Below are 20,077 nucleotides of genomic sequence, written 5' to 3'. Positions count from 1 at the left end.
TCACTTATGGAAATACATACTTATTCATACAGGAACTCTTTCAATCTCTCACTCTCACATATACTCACATATATAAACCAATAGTCACATATACTAGTTTTAAACATATGTAGTTACTCATAAAGACACTATTGAGACAGTCATTCACTCACTAACACACCCATACATACACTCATCCACCCATGCAGTCCTGCACACATGCTCTGTTCAACACATACAAACAGTGAGTCACTCATTCATGCACCTATGCAGTACGTCATACCCCCCACCGAACCATGCAGACACTCAGACTGATACTCAAAAAACCAACTAATAACCTATATAGACACCCATGTAGCTACTCACCAACCCATGCAGCCACTTATACACAAAGTGAAAAAATGATACAGATATTTATATATTTAAACATTACTCACTAAGCCATGTATTCACTATGATACACTTAATCAGTCAGTTACATAATCAATTTTTCAAAAAGAAATCATCCATTTAGACAGTAATATACCCATTTATTCTTCCATCAACCTTGAGATATACATATATAAAACATATTTAATTTTCAGAAAAACACACATTCACTGGATGATGTCATCAGTGAGGTCATCCGTGATGTCATTTGAGATGTCATCAGTGATGTCATGAGTGATGTCACTGACCATGTCATGAGTGATGTAATATGTGACGTCATCAGCAGTTCATTGCGGGCGCGCGAGTTATAGTTAGCTGAACTAACTATAACGGGGGAATTTCATTGGTTTTTTACGAGTAAAATGTCCAGCTAACTATAACATGTGTGAAACCTATGGTTTTTTCACTGAATATATATATACATACACATATATATGTGATCAAGGCCCTTTACGGGCTGAAACGCGTCATGGCTGTAGAGGTCTCAGGGAAATAAAGAGTACATTTTGCTGCACCAATTTGTGGTCCGTGCTCCGTTGTCTCGAGGAGGTCGTATTTGCTGACGGAGTATATGCTAATACACACATATATATATATATATATATATATATATATATATATATATATATATATATCGCCTTGTCTCGGTGAACAGTCGTCGTTTTCGCTGTCATAAAGCAGAGTGCAGACCACAAGAATTGTGTTACCATCTAAGATTTAATCAGCCACAGCAAACACAGTCGGCATGACGCGTTTCGATCCCAGAAGGACCTTGATCACATGACGCGCCCATACATCTCACGGTACTTTATATTGCATTTTTTTACTTTTGACTTAAAGTGACATGCACCCAAAAATTCAGTTGGGTAATAGACACAGATGAAACCTTAAAATGCAGACCGATTGATATATATACATGAATGTGAAGTATATAAGTGTTGTCCCCTAGCGATCAGACATGATTAAAAAGCAACCTCATTTCAATAAATAAGATTAAAATGAACCAATAAATATCTCTGATTTGTTAAAAGGAAATCTTATACTGACATCTGTCAGATGCAACATCCAGGTATAAATACCCTGTTGTTAAGTCTCAATAGGTTAACTGTTATGGACGTTGCAGTGGATTCAATGCAGTTTTACAAAATTGTGTCTGCCAACGTTTGACTCGATAAGTGCATGTAGAATTGTGCAAGTGAAAACAAACTTTTTTTTGTTAAAGTGCTTAGTGCGAATGGATACTACCTTGTTCCAAAATTTTAAAAAATTTCTAAAAAACCCGTGATGTATGTGAATAGATTGAGAATAAAATATATACACAGCGGCATATGGAAATACAGAATATGGACATAGTATTCCATTAAATATTCTGTGCTTTTTAAGCTTTCCATGTAGAGTATGTAAATTTACATGTTTAACAAATGACAAAGTGTAAGTAACGCTATGGTTACCTTAAAGTCTAAATGAAAGAGGGAGAGGCAGGGAGACCTGATAAGATTTCATAGACAGGTGTATAGGTCTTCAGTTTGATTTAGGCCGTTAGGATGCTTAGTATCCAAGTTTAGGATATACCTGGTCTCTAATTGCCTAAGTGCTCTCACGCGATCTCCTCCTCTTTTCTTGTGAGGGATACTGTCTATCAGAAAATATTTTAGAAGAGTGGGGTCAGATTTGTGGCAATCCTCAAAGTGTCTTGCAACTGGATAAGACGGATCCTTGTTTTTGATTGCTCTCATGTGCTGGAGTACCCTCTTGTGTCCCTGGAGGATGGTACTTCCTACATATCTGAGTCCACAGGGGCACTCCAGCACATAGATGGCATGATCCGTTTTGCAAGTTAAGTGTTTGGTAATCGGGATTTCATGTTGGTTGAAAGGTGTTCTGAATGCAATGGTATTGGCGCCCTGTTGGCATGCTTTACATGATTTACACCTATGAAATCCTTTTCTTTGGCTGAGCCAAGTGACTTGTGGTTGATTTTCCAAGTCATTTCTGACTAGAGCATCACGCATGGATGGAGCTCTGCTAAATGTTATAGCAGCTCTTTTAGGGAGTAGATGACCAATAATTGGATCGCCTAGTACAATAGGCCAATTTTTGTTGATTAGATTTTTGAGGGTTTTGCCCTCTTTGCTGAAATTCAAAATAAATCTAAATTGGTCCTCCGTTGTTTTAGGTTTTTCTTTATTTTGAAACAGAGTTACTCTATCTAACTCGTTGCTCTTCCTGATGGCATTATCAATAATCTTCGGAGAGTATCCCCTTGCCAGAAATCTTTTTCTACTGGAATCTTGCACTAGTTTGAGATCAATGGGATTGCTGCATATGCGTTTAAGACGCAGCATCTCTCCATAAGGGATACTGTTTATAAGATGTTGCGGGTGTGCGCTGCTGGCATGAAGTATTGAATTACCAGCTGTTGATTTCCTATGTAGTGTGGTATGTATCTGACCTTCATTGATATAGACTTGTACGTCTAAAAAATTAACTGATATCGGACTGATATCTGCTGTAAATTTGAGGTTCAGATTGTTCTGATTGAGATTTTCCACAAATACATTTGCTTCATTAATGTCACCACGCCAAATAATAAACAGATCGTCAATGTATCTAATCCATTTGACAATGTTGTTGTTTAGTTGTGTAGGGTAATGTCTAGCGAGGACCAGCTCCTCCCACCAGCCCATATGCAAACATGCATAGCTGGGAGAGAAGCTGGCCCCCATCGCGACACCCCGTTGCTGTTGGTACAGTGCATTTTCAAAAAGAAACACGTTGTTAGTTAAACAAAATTCAACCATGTTAATCAACATATTGTTATGATCTGCAAACAATGTACCCCTATGAGCAAGGAAATGTTTCAAGGCACGCAATCCATCTTTGTGGTTGATTGACGTATAGAGAGATGTTACATCTAAAGTCATTAGCAAGTATTCATTGTGCCAAACAAAGTCCCTTATTTTTAACAGGAAGTCACTAGTGTCCCGGATGTATGAGGGCAAGCTCTGTACATGGGGTTGGAGAAAAAAGTCCACATATCTTGAAGTTTTTTCAAGGAGACTGTTGCGAGCTGATATGATCGGTCTCCCTGGTGGCTTTAAAGGATTTTTGTGCACTTTGGGTATGAAGTACATGATCGGAGTAGTGGGATTGTCATTGCGCATATATTTGTATTCATTATCTGTTAGTAGCCCCGCATTTTTCCAGGCTATCAACTTCATGCCAAAGACATTATACATAGTTTTTAGTGCTAGATGGTCACATCGCGTATAACAATCTCGATCCTTTAGTTGGGACATAGCTTCTTCCACGTAATCTTTTTTGTTGAGTAGCACAATGTTGCCACCCTTGTCAGAGTTTCGGATAATTACCTCCTTGTTTTTGTTTAGTTTGCTCATGAGTTGTTGATATTGCAATTTCTTAGTGTCCCTCCTGATGTTATTGTTAACAGTATAGTTGAGTTTCTTGATGCCATTGACCACTTGTTCATTAAAGATATCAATTGAATCTCTTATGGTAATCGGATTAAATGTAGACCGAGGTTTAAACGGTGTACATGTCATCTTAGTTTGCTTATGGGTGCATTCTTGTGAAATGTTGTCATTTTCATGGGACAGATCTTGTAGTGCCTGTAGCGTTTGTAAGTCATTGGGAGTAAGCCCCATTGGTAGAGATGCTGGGGGTTGTGTATCCACAATTGGCTTTTTAATACTGCTGTGTTCCAAAAGGAGAAAGTGCTTCTTGAGCTTCAGTTTTCGTATGCTTTTGAAAACGTCCATTCTCGTAGAGGCATAATTAAATGTACTTTCCGGGCAGTATGATAGACCTAGCGCTAGGAGTTGTTTTTCCGCTTCATTTAGTGTGGTGTCGGATAGGTTGATGACTGTTTGGTTGGTTGATAGTTGTATTTCATCTACCTTCTCCAATTGCGCCTGGGTTGTTTCCTCTGCGGTTGTTTTTGCTGCGGACCGTCGTTGTTTTGCTTGTCTTCTCTCTCTCCTTTTCCTTGAGGAGTTCCTGCTTGTTTGTTTTTGATTCTTGGACGTAGTGTGTCCCTGCGTTCGAGGCATAAAAAATCAACTTCGTCCGCGAGAGAGATGCTGGACGGTACCTGGGACATGGCATGTGCGCGGTCCTCCAATTCAGTGTCGCTTTCCCGTTCCGAACTGACACTGGAAACGGATGTCATTTCTCCCGGTCTTTCAGGACGTGATTGCGCTGGTGCTACGTTTTGGGCTGTTTTGCTATACTTAGAGATTTTCAATTTGTCATATTTCTTGGCAAAAGTGAAAACTCTGCCACACTCATAGTCCATCCGATCACGATGAAATTTGTACGCTTTTCTTTCTCTGATCTTGTCTTCCTCCTTTTTCAAACGCTTTGTCATTTCTTCTTTAAGTTTCTTAATTTCTTCTTGCTGACCCATTGCGTTTAATTCTGTATTGAGTTCATCAATTTCCATTTGTATTTTAGTGCGGTCCGATTCCGCATACTTTACCAATATGACCATCAACTTCATGGAAGATTCCAGATTGGTCTCCGCCCACTCCTTCATCATTTGCTTGTCAGGTTTTTCATAACTAGGGGCTAAGAGAATTCGTAGGCCCCTTGGGACTCTTTTAACATCGAGATATCTCTGGAGGGATTTCCCCTCCCACCACTTGCTTAATTCACTCTTCATTAGTTTTTCAAGCTGCCTTATCTTATCACGAAGGCTAATGCTGCGAGTGCTTGGTGGTGCATTATGGGTATTTGAGTCCTGTACTGGCCCTTTGTCATCGTCAAACATGCTGGCTGCCGCCTCCTCTCTCTCTCTCAGCGCGTCCGCCGACATAGTGTTGCTGTATTGGCTGTATTTATAAATCTGAGCATAAGACACCAAAAGCTATGAATAATTTCTCCGCTCTTGAGTAACGCTCTCTGTTAGACCTCCATACCCAGCATTGAGCTTTTCAAATCCCGCCCTTGCACCCGGTAATGGCGTTCCGTGAGTCCTCCGACTCGCGTTCGCTTACCTTGCGGTGTTTGCAGGTTTCTTTGTTGTGTGCTCGCTGGGGGGCCTGGCTGTCAAACAAATCCTCCCGGATTATTGCTTGTGGTGACTTGAGCCCAAGTCTCGGATCCTTTGGTGACAGCCGATGCCACACGTCGGAGGGGGTCTGCAGTAAACCGGAGGATTCCAAACCGGTTGATTTATATCGCCTTGTCTCCGTGAACAGTCGTCGTTTTCGCTGTCATAAAGCAGAGTGCAGACCACAAGAATTGTGTTACCATCTAAGATTTAATCAGCCACAGCAAACACAGTCGGCATGACGCATTTCGATCCCAGAAGGACCTTGATCACATGACGCGCCCATACATCTCACGGTACTTTATATTGCATTTTTTTACTTTTGACTTAAAGTGACATGCACGCAAAAATTCAGTTGGGTAATAGACACAGATGAAACCTTAAAATGCAGACCGGTTTCATATTATTACTACATAAATGTGCAAAATAGGAAATGTTAAAAATTGTTTTACAATGCTAAATTATATTTACATCCAATTGATATATATACAGGTATCTTGATCATTTAGCTGCTGCAAGAAGAGCAAGCAGCTTTGCACTTAGTAAATTTGTGCCTGCACAACAGAGGCAATAAAAAGTCCTGGTACAAAGGAGATAAAAATTACAAAAGAAAGAAAAGTACAATAAGGTCTGGTTTGATTGCTCATCACATAGGAAAATACAAATACGGTTTGGAGAGTATTGCTCTAAGGGGAAGTACAACATCCAGCATATCGTTCCTAACCTAAAGCGAGTCTGTAAGTTGATTTCGTACACGTTCTGCACTAATAATAGGTATAGACCAATCCCGCTGTCATCTGAACCAAACAATAATCTCTTACAGACAGCTTCACTACTTCCACAGCCTCCCTAGAGACCTGTCTGAGTGTAGTAAAGCATTCCTAGGTCCAGCTTTTGTGTTTCTTGGTGATACTTTCCGGTATCTCAAACAAGTGTGCACATACCAGAGCCAAAATCGTATCTCTCATATACTTTAGCCACAGAATGACAATCACTAACCACTACACGGTTGAGCTCGACTGCCTTATTTGACCAAATGGAAAACCAAAGGGCTGAAGGGACGGTACCAATAAGGTCCTGAACATACTCAAGGCCTAATTCTTGGTGTAGGGGGAAGTGGGGTGTCAAGGGAGAAACCATCAACAGGTGGCGGAAAAATCTATTTTTCTCGACTTGGATGGCAGCAATATACCTGTCCCCATACCCCCATGCCATACGTCAAGGTTGGAAGGCATTTCCCTTTATACATTTCTATTAATGGGGCCAATTGCTTTCTATCAAAGCAAGCAGCAAGAGAGAAAATGGTGCCGACAGCACGAGAAAATCAGGTTAATCTATTTCTAAGACACGCAGACCATTTGCAAGCATCATCGAAATCCAATCCAAGATAAGGAAAAGAGGATACCCTGTCTAATTCTTTTCCTTCAATTGATTGGGTACTAGTTTTGGTGTTCCTGGGACCTCACTCCATAACAAACATTTTGGAGTAATTTGTTTCCAAGTCAAGACCCTTCATGAATTAAAAATATTTACTGATGAATATCTTCATACCGTTCGCCGTTCTAACAAGAACCACGTGTCATTCACATATAATAATGCGGGCATTGTTTTATTTTCATGAGCAATACTCGGTACTAAAAAACAAACCATTTAAACTGTAATTCAACCTAGAAATAATTTACAACACACTAAAATGATTGCACAAATTTGAGAAATTAGACTGAATATAACAACCCAACAAACAAATAATAATTATTATAAATACGTTAAACATTCTAAGCTTATAAATATAATAATATTTCAAAATAAACAAATATATGTATAATTTTATATGTACAGTTACACACACACACACATATAGGTATATATACATATATATATATGTATATATATATATATATACATACACATATATATGTGATCAAGGCCCTTTACGGGCTGAAACGCGTCATGGCTGTAGAGGTCTCAGGGAAATAAAGAGTACATTTTGCTGCACCAATTTGTGGTACGTGCTCCGTTGTCTCGAGGAGGTCGTATTTGCTGACGGAGTATATGCTAATACACACATATATATATATTTTTTTTTCTCCAAATGCCCAAAAGCTTTGAACTCGCACTCCCAGCACATGTCACCTTCCGGCATTAATCATGGAAACGAACCTCGGCATGTCAGGAAACATTTATTTCATTTGCCTACGCGTTTCGAGGCAGCAGCCTCTTCTTCCTGGGCACCTGCTGAAAACTGGCTTGTGGATTTTTCCCTCATTGCTTGCACCTGTTGCCTTTAGTGGGTCACGTTCGTTACGCTGTCTCTGTCTGGTGCATGCAGGGACTTGTGGTCCTGGGAAATGCAATTAAAACACCCACAGTGGGTTCCGTGCCAGTTTAAAATTTCTGCAGCATTAAATTGATTTAAGACACCTTTAGTGGGCTCCACGATGTCAGGTAAGTTGACTGAATCCGCATCTGCTGTGCTGATCGCAACGGGGCAAAGTTCAATGTTGCGCAGCCTCTTTTCATTCGTAAGATGGTGCGAGTTCCACGGCAGGGCGCCGTGTGAATCATTTTTTTCTCCAAATGCCCAAAAGCTTTGAACTCGCACTCCCAGCACATGTCACCTTCCGGCATTAATCATGGAAACGAACCTCGGCATGTCAGGAAACATTTATTTCATTTGCCTACGCGTTTCGAGGCAGCAGCCTCTTCTTCCTGGGCACCTGCTGAAAACTGGCTTGTGGATTTTTCCCTCATTGCTTGCACCTGTTGCCTTTAGTGGGTCACGTTCGTTACGCTGTCTCTGTCTGGTGCATGCAGGGACTTGTGGTCCTGGGAAATGCAATTAAAACACCCACAGTGGGTTCCGTGCCAGTTTAAAATTTCTGCAGCATTAAATTGATTTAAGACACCTTTAGTGGGCTCCACGATGTCAGGTAAGTTGACTGAATCCGCATCTGCTGTGCTGATCGCAACGGGGCAAAGTTCAATGTTGCGCAGCCTCTTTTCATTCGTAAGATGGTGCGAGTTCCACGGCAGGGCGCCGTGTGAATCATTTTTTTCTCCAAATGCCCAAAAGCTTTGAACTCGCACTCCCAGCACATGTCACCTTCCGGCATTAATCATGGAAACGAACCTCGGCATGTCAGGAAACATTTATTTCATTTGCCTACGCGTTTCGAGGCAGCAGCCTCTTCTTCCTGGGCACCTGCTGAAAACTGGCTTGTGGATTTTTCCCTCATTGCTTGCACCTGTTGCCTTTAGTGGGTCACGTTCGTTACGCTGTCTCTGTCTGGTGCATGCAGGGACTTGTGGTCCTGGGAAATGCAATTAAAACACCCACAGTGGGTTCCGTGCCAGTTTAAAATTTCTGCAGCATTAAATTGATTTAAGACACCTTTAGTGGGCTCCACGATGTCAGGTAAGTTGACTGAATCCGCATCTGCTGTGCTGATCGCAACGGGGCAAAGTTCAATGTTGCGCAGCCTCTTTTCATTCGTAAGATGGTGCGAGTTCCACGGCAGGGCGCCGTGTGAATCATTTTTTTCTCCAAATGCCCAAAAGCTTTGAACTCGCACTCCCAGCACATGTCACCTTCCGGCATTAATCATGGAAACGAACCTCGGCATGTCAGGAAACATTTATTTCATTTGCCTACGCGTTTCGAGGCAGCAGCCTCTTCTTCCTGGGCACCTGCTGAAAACTGGCTTGTGGATTTTTCCCTCATTGCTTGCACCTGTTGCCTTTAGTGGGTCACGTTCGTTACGCTGTCTCTGTCTGGTGCATGCAGGGACTTGTGGTCCTGGGAAATGCAATTAAAACACCCACAGTGGGTTCCGTGCCAGTTTAAAATTTCTGCAGCATTAAATTGATTTAAGACACCTTTAGTGGGCTCCACGATGTCAGGTAAGTTGACTGAATCCGCATCTGCTGTGCTGATCGCAACGGGGCAAAGTTCAATGTTGCGCAGCCTCTTTTCATTCGTAAGATGGTGCGAGTTCCACGGCAGGGCGCCGTGTGAATCATTTTTTTCTCCAAATGCCCAAAAGCTTTGAACTCGCACTCCCAGCACATGTCACCTTCCGGCATTAATCATGGAAACGAACCTCGGCATGTCAGGAAACATTTATTTCATTTGCCTACGCGTTTCGAGGCAGCAGCCTCTTCTTCCTGGGCACCTGCTGAAAACTGGCTTGTGGATTTTTCCCTCATTGCTTGCACCTGTTGCCTTTAGTGGGTCACGTTCGTTACGCTGTCTCTGTCTGGTGCATGCAGGGACTTGTGGTCCTGGGAAATGCAATTAAAACACCCACAGTGGGTTCCGTGCCAGTTTAAAATTTCTGCAGCATTAAATTGATTTAAGACACCTTTAGTGGGCTCCACGATGTCAGGTAAGTTGACTGAATCCGCATCTGCTGTGCTGATCGCAACGGGGCAAAGTTCAATGTTGCGCAGCCTCTTTTCATTCGTAAGATGGTGCGAGTTCCACGGCAGGGCGCCGTGTGAATCATTTTTTTCTCCAAATGCCCAAAAGCTTTGAACTCGCACTCCCAGCACATGTCACCTTCCGGCATTAATCATGGAAACGAACCTCGGCATGTCAGGAAACATTTATTTCATTTGCCTACGCGTTTCGAGGCAGCAGCCTCTTCTTCCTGGGCACCTGCTGAAAACTGGCTTGTGGATTTTTCCCTCATTGCTTGCACCTGTTGCCTTTAGTGGGTCACGTTCGTTACGCTGTCTCTGTCTGGTGCATGCAGGGACTTGTGGTCCTGGGAAATGCAATTAAAACACCCACAGTGGGTTCCGTGCCAGTTTAAAATTTCTGCAGCATTAAATTGATTGATTTATATATATATATATATATATATATATATATATAATCTACTGGCGGTCGCCAGTAGATAGTTATAGTTAGGACCGTGTTTCCATAGAAAATCCGCAACATTCTATTTGGAATAACTTTGGCGCCGATTGAGGAATCATCGCAAAATTTTCAAAATAGGTGGGGCGCTCCGCTCCGCTCCTTCCCTGAAAGTCTCGGGGGGATTCATCAAGCGGGGGCTGAGAAAAAGGGGGGGTCCCAAAACACGTTTTCCCCATGCATTTTTCCATAGGACCTTTAGTCCAAGCTACAGACCGAACGGCTGAACAGAATTACTTGAAATTTGGCAGAGAGGTAGTCCTCAGTTCAGGGATGTGCCTTTTGCAGGTCTTGTGTAAATCTGTTCATTAGTTCCTGAGAAAATTGCAGTTAAAAGCATATATATATCTATAAGCGCGCACCGTGCGCGTACGGTAAGTATACCGTACGCGCACGGTGACGTGCGCGAGCGCAATTATGATTGGTTGTTAGATGTCAGTAAACATTCGAATCGGTCGAAATCAGGAAGTCTCGGCCGCCATTTTGTCTCTCGCAGTCTGAGGCAATGAAAAACAAAGGGGGAAAACGTGAGAAGGGGGCAGGATGGATAGGTCCTGACCCCCTAGCCTTTGTCAGGGGGTCACTGAAGGACCCCCAAGGGAAAAATTGTTTTTTATTTTTTTTGCGAAAAATCGCGGGGTGCGCGCACCGTACGCGCACGGCACGAACAACGCATCGTGGGCGCTTGGTGCGCGTAGCGAACCAATTGCCCACAGCGCGCGCACGGTGCGCGAAGTGCACCGTGCGCGTACGGTACGCGCACGGTGAAAAAACTTTTAAAAAAAACCATAACTTAGCATTTAAAAAAAACGTACAAATTCACTGAAAAAACCATAGGTTTCACACACGTTATAGTTAGGAATTAGCATTTAAAAAACCTTGCAAATTCACTTAAAAAACCATAGGTTTCACACATGTTATAGTTAGCTGGACATTTCACTCGTGAAAAACCATTGAAATTCCCCCGTTATAGTTAGTGCAGGCAACTATAACTCACGCGACCGCAATCCTCTGCTGATGACGTCAGATATTACATCACTGATAACATATGTGTCTTTCTGAAAAAAAAATATTTGTATAGCTAAAAATTAATGGAAGAAGACATGGGTAAATAAGTGTCTAAATACAGTGATGTAATATCTGACGTCATCAGCAGAGGATTGCGGTCGCGTGAGTTATAGTTGCCTGCACTAACTATAACGGGGGAATTTCTATGGTTTTTCACGAGTGAAATGTCCAGCTAACTATAACATGTGTGAAACCTATGGTTTTTTAAGTGAATATATATATATATATATATATATATATATATATATATATATATATATATAAATATATATATATATAATGTAGTCTTAAGAGCAATTGTATGCAACTTGTGTGAAAAAGTGCCCTGTGCAGGTTAAAAATTGATATTTCTCACATTATCTTCAGACAAATCCCCTTCCTTATTAAATATAAAAAATGTATTTGCAGGAAAAGTTGACAAATACAGATCACCTTCGCAACTCTCAATTAAAATTATAACCAGTACAACAAAAATGCACAATACTTGCAAATGGGCTCTGGTCATTGTTTCAATCGTTCAGAATTGTCCAATTCCTAGTGATTCTAAAACCCATCCACAGACATATCAATCAAGGTTGTGTGATCTATTATGTGTAATCAATTTACATTTTCAAACATTCCAGTCAGAAGATGAAACTAACAATGCATAAAGAGTGATTTCGAAAGAGGAGAGTTGCCCCCACGTACACTAGTTCAATTTCTTCCCATTCTTTTGCCCATGTCCCTGAGGTTCATGTTCACTTTCCATATGATGCATTGTCACTTCTAATGTCTTGTAATATATCCCATGACTGAACAAATCCGGAACCAGCTTCAAACCAAGTACTCTTTGTCAATTTGAATACTTGTCATTCCTTGAAAACACTTTTTGTGCCCTCTATTGGGCAGTTTAAATCCTATCTCCAGAACGTACAAACTGTTAATTGTGCACATTTGGTAGAAACATTGTCCTGAAAATATGTGGGACAATTCTATGGGGGTGATTACGATGGCGGACAGTCCAAAGCCCGTCCGCCATTGTTGCGGGGATTGGGACCGGCCGCCTGTAAGATGGCGGTCTCGCACATGAGATTACGATGTGACCGCCACCGTGGCGGTCGCATACTCTATCTCTAACATTGTGGCGGGTGCTGCAGGCTGCAGCACCCGCCGCAATGTCCAAAATGCACTGTTTGCATTTCCCTGCACCACGTGGCAGGCACCACATGATGCCTGCTACGTGGTGCAAGGAAATGTAGGGGGGTACTATAGGTGCTCCCGAGTGCACAGCCATACCCCCCAGCACAAGGGGGACCCGCAACGGGTCCCCAAAGTACATCCCCGCCAGCCTTTCCATAGTGGTTTCACCATCATGGAATGGCAGGTGGAGATGCAGCATCATAATATGGCAGACGGTGCCTGCTAGGCACCGCCACCATTCTATTGATGCATGCTGTCGGACCTGTGGCGGGTGGACTTTCCGTCCACCACCCACACCGCCCGCCATTGCAATCTGGCAGGTGGGATTTGACCACACGATTGTGGTGAATCCGCCACCAGCGGGTTGCTGGTGGCAGATTCACCACAATCGTAATGACCCCCTATGCCTCTATTTCACTGCTGACCAAAATATATACCTCTGCCATTTTCAGATATAATTGCGCAAAGAGCGACATACATACCTCAATGAAAGGCAAAAAATTGTTATTTAACTTCGGATACATATATGGCAAGGAGAGCACAAGAAGCAAAAATGTTAACTGGAAATTTACCATATGTTATGCTAATGCGTGTTATAGGAGGGCAACAACTAAAAATGACATTGCTATTAATGTTAGAGAGCACAACCACCCCCAAATGTAACAGAGATAGAAAACAGGGATGTTCTCCAAGATCTCAGAAAAGCAATCTCTCAGGAAGCCACAGGCTGCATTTTAAAGATTATACTGCCTATGTTCATGAGCACAGTACAGGTCAAATACCAGAAATCCCCAATCTAAAAAGATCAGTAGAACACACGAGAAAAGCCTCAACCCAAACTCCTACAGCTCTAAGAAGATACTAAGACATTAACATTGCAGAACAACTATCCATTACAGATAAAGTAGGGCCCTTTCTCCTGTACGACAATATATACCATACATGGAGAATATCATCATAGTAAAATAGTCCTAATTTACACACTGCTGCCTAACAAGCAAAGTGTAATATATTATTATCTGCTAAGCAAAATTAAAGCTCTAACTAACAATATCTATCCTAAAAACGAATGTAGATTATGAGGGAGCAATGATACAGACAGTATGCAAATTCTACCCACACAAAGACATACAAGGATGCTATTATCATTTTAATCAAAGCATTTGGAGACACCTCCAAAAATCGGCATTAGTTGTAGAATAGCAACAAAGAGCGAATTTGCCTTTCAAATTAAATAAATTAATAGCCCCAACCTACCTACCAGTCACATAAGTAGCTAACCACTACAACATGCTAGTAGAATCCCCATACTACTAAAGAAATGAACAAAAACTAAGTCCCCTCTTGGACTGCTTTGAAGACACTTGGGTTGAAATATGCAGCCGCTCTGACAACCGACGCCAACGAAGGTTTCAAATCCCTTGGAGGAGCATATATAACAGTGCCAGAGCTCAACAATCAAAAACTAACAACGCAGTCGAAGGAAGGGACATCACCTTCCAAGCCACATTAGGTCAAGGCCACCCTACCCTATATACATTTCTAGAAATCCTGCAAGAATAACAAAGCTACTAACAACTAAGACTAGAAAAATGAGTAAGCCAAATCATACCTAAAATATCCAAACAGACCAGAGAGATGTACGGAATGTTACAATTCAAAGGACAGTTCTTTGTAAATAATAAAGGGGAATTAAGTAATTACTTTTATTGAGTGAAATGTTTTAAAAATCATTGTAATATACAGATAAAACCACATAAACAGACATTGCTGCATTTGAATATTACCTGCTCTATTCAATAAAAGCAATAAATAAATAAATAAATAAATAGATGAAAAGACATGGGGTCTATTACGATAGCGGGCGGATCGTTTCAGCAAATGGGACCACCCGCTATGTGTGCGGCGGTCCCACAAATCCAATTAGGATGCGCCAGCCACACTGGCGGGCGCATCCCTCATTATTAACATTGTGGCGGGCGGTGCTTTCAGCACCACCCGCCGCAATGTTAAAAAGGCATTTGTGCATTTGCATGCACAATGTGGCAGGCACCGCGCTGTGCCTGCCTCGTTGTGCATACAAATGCAGGGGGGTACCATAGATACCCCCATGTGCAACCCCCACCCCCCCAACACCCTGGGGGCCCGCAACAAGGCCCCACATGCAGACTCCGCATGCCTTTCCATGGAGGCAACGCCGCCATGGAAAGGCACTTCACCGCCTGCATCTTGATATGTATGAAGGCACCGCCACCATATCAATCCCCTTTTCCACCCGGTCTCCTGTTAGACCGGCGGTAAACCGGCGGATGGTCTTTCTGTCTGCCGAGCCCCCCACGCCATCCTAATATGGCAGGGGGAAATGGGAGGCGTGTGGTGAATAATGGCGGGTGGATCGCCACCGCCATACGGGCAGTGGCGAACCGCCCGCCATTATAATAGACCCCATAATCTCTAGATCTAATAGAAGTTACAACAATCACTTTGATAGATCATCTGCTAATTTGAATCGGGAATACGTTTAGTCTAAAAACGTAATTAGTTTCCTAATATGTGCACTCCCCAGTTAAGAAAAACAGGCCTTGGCAGCTTCCTTGAGAGTGGCTGATTTGTACTCATGTTGTATTAGTCTGAACTCACATACATAAAGAAATTTTGCTCTTTATACGCCTGATGTCGACCTCTGTGATTTCATAACAGGAGATGTCAGATATCTATTTGATTTTGATGGGCACACCCAGAACGTTATTTTCATACGTGTGCACAGGACTTCATTTCCACTTTGATCGATCATCTGCTAATTTGAATCGGGCATACGTTTAGTCTAAAAACTTAATTAGTTTCCTAATATGTGCACTCCCCAGTTAAGAAAAACAGGCCTTGGCAGCTTCCTTGAGAGTTCAAAGCTAAAACGTTCTAACAGTTGATTCAACCCTAAACAAAGGCATAGAATGTGATCCAGTGATTCGTCAAACTGATTGCACAGCCTACAGGAAAGACCGAGTGAGAAATGTTCCAGGAGCCCTCAAACTGTTTCAGCAAAATATAGGGAAGACCAAAACTTAGAAATGAATCCTTGGTTTCGCCTTCCAAGTTTGAATCAATATGGGGCTGCCTAGGTGAAAAGTACTACTCCAGAAGATATTCCACCAATTTGTATCTTGGCATATTAGTTAGATCTCTCAAACAAAATGACTCTTGTAAACCTTTTATGATGGTATATTTAGGTTTCTTCAATTTCAGTATGGTTTCAATGAGGCAGCTATTTCTTTCTCTGAGAATGGACTAGAGGAAGGATGATTCTGCATTATTTCTTGGAAAATCAAACCCCTCATTAATGTGCTACCTCAGGAGACATACTAACAGAAGTAGTTACGTTTCTGAGATAGAGAGACAGAGGTCAATTTGATTTTAGATCTTTATTCGGTTTGAAATAAATCCATGAAAGTGTAAATAACAGTTCACAAACCGCAGAAGAAGGGGCCATGTCATGTTGGTGTTACATCTGACATAGAAAGAGTCAAATATGACACAGTGCATTGAAAATATTTTTTCAACTCTTGAGCAAAAGATGTCAATATATAAAACTAAATGTAAAGTGCAGTATAAAAGCTAAGGTAGCAAAATGCAAACAGTAAAAACAAAATAAAAACTGAATGTCATATGAGTCCTAACATATTCCTATGCTTATTGCCATAACAATACCACAGCATGGGCTAGCATTTGCAAAACGTGAATCCGGCCAATTCATTATATAGCGCAAATGCAATTAAGTTAGATTAGATCAAACTTTTAGAGGATTACAAAGTGCCTGTGCGGTTAAGTGAGTTGGAGTAGGGCTGATTTAAACCTGTTAGCAGGTTGCCGTATTGAGGTGACAACTGGTTTGCCACTGGGCTCTATAAAAATATAAACCTTTTCACTAGGGTCCACTATGTTTATATAAAATAAAGTTACAGACTACATGAACATCTCTCTCAGACCGACACTGCGGCACTATGAGCATTCCGTCCAACTAGATCATGCTGGTGCATTCCCTGGAATCGAACATTATGGCTAATCTACCAGGCTGTTGTCCCTCAATGGGGCACTAAACCCTCAGTGAAAGTAGATAACGGTTTGGACCATCAGGAAGTCACATACAAATAGCAGAAAGTCACATACAAACAGCAGAAGAGGGGTTGATGTGGGTAATTAAGCTGTCTCCTTTATATGAAAATGGCTTTTCATATAAAGAAGACGACATTAAAACTGATAAAGGGTACTCCAGAGAACATAGGTATAAAAAGCATCTCTATAATTCCTGATACTCTTAGCTAAAAACAAAGGTTTTAAAAAGAGTGTTCTGATTCCAGTATATTAAATTACCAAAAGGATAAAATGCATTGTTGTTTGGGTGAATCTTCCATCACACAGATATTTGACATCTGCCTCAGGCCATTGTTTCATTTTTGGGAAAGCTATTAAAAACATGAACTATATCCATTCTTAGTCGCATCAAGACTAGGCCTGGGCTAAAATTCCGTTCCGCTCGCGGAAATTGCGATAATTTGACATTGTCGCGTTCCGCGGAGAGCGCAAAAATGTCAAAATTTCCGCAATCCGCATTTTACCGGAAATGTTTTGCTTGCTCGCGCTGTAAAATAATACATTCTCGCGTGCGCGCAATCGCCTTACCTGAATCCCCGTGTTCGCCGACTAGTTTTCCCGATCCGGTCGCGTTCTCCACAAGATGTTGGATTGTTGGTAGCCATTGGCGCTGTCTCGCCACAGTTTGCGCCCGCAGTAACGTCATTCGTTGCGCGATCATGTCTTTCATCTCGCGATCATGCTTGGGTAAGTTGGCGAGCCGCGACCACGTAGAAAATACCGCGAATGGGCGGGAAAAAAACTTCCGGATCTTCGTGATATTTCCGTGTGTTTGAATAGATTTTTAACATTTTCGCGATAATTTGCAAAAGTGAATTTCGCAAATTCCGCCCACCCCTAGTCAAGACGAATCAATGTTGGGTGTTAGATGTAAATGTTAGGTACCTCTGGAGGCCCTCAGTTGGTGCCAAAGCAAGGTATCTGAGCACTGACTATTTGTTACTGTCATTGACATGTCTGGCATCAGCCATTTTGTTTGTGTAATGAAAGTTTTAATTCCCTTTTACTATAGGATGTTATGCTATCAGGTTCATTCGATGATAGAAGTCCATTCAGTTCAGCTACCCGTCTGGGAATGCATGACAACCACATGATTCTCTGCGCACTGTCAGCACCTAGACAATGCCCTATAATTGAGCTTTGGTGAACTTAGTCTCTTCTTTACTTCAAATAGGATGCCACCGCTGAACGGGCCTAGTTGCTTTGATATCTTTCAGATGGTACATTACTATTTCTATAAGTACTATCTTGCCTGGTGCAGGTTGTGGTGTAGCAAACAAACTTCAAATAAATATATTCTCTTGAATTTGCAGAATGGTAGTGTTGGACCTGTCATCCTTAGGGTGGTCTTCCCCCAACGTTTTGCCTGCTTCCCTCCACCTTTTGCTGTATCTTTTATTGGTCTTAGGACTCTGAGCACTGTACCACTGTTAGCCAGTGCTAAAGTGTTCTTGCTACTCCTCTAAGCTGTTGACATTGGTGTATACCTGATTGGTATATTTAGTTTACGTCTACGTTCCTTGTAAAGTGGTATACCATGCACCCAAGCACAATTTAATACATGCTACTAGTGGGCCTGCAGCACTGGTTGTGCCACCCATACAAGTGGCCTTTCAAACTTTTTTCAGCCCTTCTACTGGAGGGCCTGTATCTGCAGTTTACTGCCACCTTGAACTGGCATCTGACCACTTGTGAAGCCTTAAACTCCCCTTTTATTACACCCCTAAAAGGCCCTAAGAGACCCTAAGGGCAGGGTGCTGTGTAAGTAAAAGGCAGGACATGTGCTTTTAAGTTTTATATTTCCTGCAGTGACAAAGAGCTAAATTTGTTTTCACTACTGTGAGGCCTACTCCTTCCATAGGCTAGCATTGGGGTTTCCTCCTTAAAATACCTTATAAGCTGTAAAGCTGTTATTTCGGATTGGAAAGGAGTAGCTACTTCATGTTTAATATATAGTTAGAATGGTGGTGATACATCCTCTTTAATGTTAAAGTCGGATTTGACATTATCATTTTAGAAATGTCACTTTTAGAAAGTAGACATTTCTCTGCTCTTCACTTTGTTCTGTGTGCCTGAAGCCTATCTCTAATACACGTCTGGGCTGTGTGCGAACGACACTTTGTACATTCCATCTAGAAAGCTACAACACAGGAAGGGCTAGGTGTGGCAGGGGATACATGTGGGTTTTATCTGCATAGTGATATCCTTCCTGGGCAGGAAGGGGGAGAGGTGGCTCACACTGACATCCGAATAGGTTGTGACCTGCTCTCAACTCGAGGGCTGATTTACTCCCTACTGGTAGTCTGAGGCAAGGGCTGTTTTGAAAGGGACGCCTGTGCACTTCTGGGAGTTCCTTTGAAATCACCCCCTATATCAAAGGCACTTTTGAGTATAAGTACCAGGGCTTTGGCCCTATCAAATCAGTACACTACTGGGCCTAGGGAGAACTCTGCTGGGGTAAAGACTGCTGTGCTGAAAGGATTGCCACTTTGCTTTGAGAAACTGCTTCTCTGCTTTGCCATGCTTCCCTGCTGAGGACAAGAATTGAAACTAGAGTGACTCCAAGGGCTTGCTGGCTTGCCTCCTAATCTTCTGAAGTCTCAGGGACACAAATGACTTCCTACAGTTCTGCTGGAGCTGCTGGACTCTTCCTTCTGTGACTCCTACCCTTGCCTGAGGTGCCCCCTCCAAACTCGGGGCCTCAGAAGTGGGTTCTGCAGCTGCTTTCATCATCTACTTCTCTTGGGCCCTATAAATCAAGGTTTTGGGCTCTTCACGACAACGAACAGGTCTGTTCGCTCGGGAACTGTGTCGCTCGCTAGAAGGATCGACACGAGCAGGTGCAACCTCAACTGTTCACACAGCAGCATCACCACCTATGCGATCCCATCCTGTATATCTGTGAATCCCCGGCGGCTCTTTGCACACCGCGGGCGATTGCCAGCAGCACTCTCTGTGCTCTCTGTGAGCCTCTTCCTCGCGAACGGGACACTTGGCCCAACTTGTGGAGGTAAAACTTCAGTGGGACCTGTTTGGAACTGTGTCCGACCTGTGCTCTTTCGTAGTCGGCATGACTTTTCAGACTTACCCCGGTCTAGTGCGACTTCAAGTAACCTTTGGCACTATTGACTTTTAAGTACTGTTTTAGCATTTCTTTATTTTTAAATCATATCTTGACTTCTACTGATTGGATTTTTGTTGTTTTGGTCTTGTTTCACTCAGATAAATATTCTCTATTTTACTAAACCTGTGTGGAGTCTTTTTGTAGCTGTTTCATTGAGCTG

This window comes from Triturus cristatus, chromosome 2_1, assembly GCF_964204655.1.
Source record: "Triturus cristatus chromosome 2_1, aTriCri1.1, whole genome shotgun sequence".
In the NCBI taxonomy this organism is placed as follows: Eukaryota; Metazoa; Chordata; class Amphibia; order Caudata; family Salamandridae; genus Triturus; species Triturus cristatus.
This window is presented reverse-complemented; position numbering follows the sequence as displayed.